The following is a 392-nucleotide window of genomic DNA, read 5'->3' as shown; positions in this document are numbered from 1 at the left end:
GTTAGGACCAGGGGTCGTTTGCTGATGCCCACCCCCCCCACCCCCATTCTCCCGGGATTGGTCAGGCTTCACTCCTGGGTGCCTCTGCAGGAGAAACACGAGTCAGTGGCTTTCTACCAGGTAGGACGAGGCTGTGGCTCAGCTTTCGCCTTGTTTTGCTTTTTTTGCTACATACTCAGAGCTGAAGGCAGGCGTGGATTTGGCACGAAGGAGCCCTCCAGAGCCGCTGTAACAGGGCAGAGAGGTGAAGTATCACCAGTGGTCCCCCACGCACCCTTGGGGTCGATGCAGAATTTTCTGGATTGTTGTAGCACTTGATCAAACTCATCCATCAGGTGCCAGCACCATGTTCAGCCTGTCTCTGTGTCTCTGCCATCGGTGCTGGCTGGAGC

This window comes from Buceros rhinoceros, unplaced genomic scaffold, assembly GCF_000710305.1.
Source record: "Buceros rhinoceros silvestris isolate BGI_N320 unplaced genomic scaffold, ASM71030v1 scaffold3545, whole genome shotgun sequence".
In the NCBI taxonomy this organism is placed as follows: domain Eukaryota; kingdom Metazoa; phylum Chordata; class Aves; order Bucerotiformes; family Bucerotidae; genus Buceros; species Buceros rhinoceros.
The sequence above is the reverse complement of the archived record's forward strand: the minus strand, read 5'-3'. Positions refer to the sequence as shown.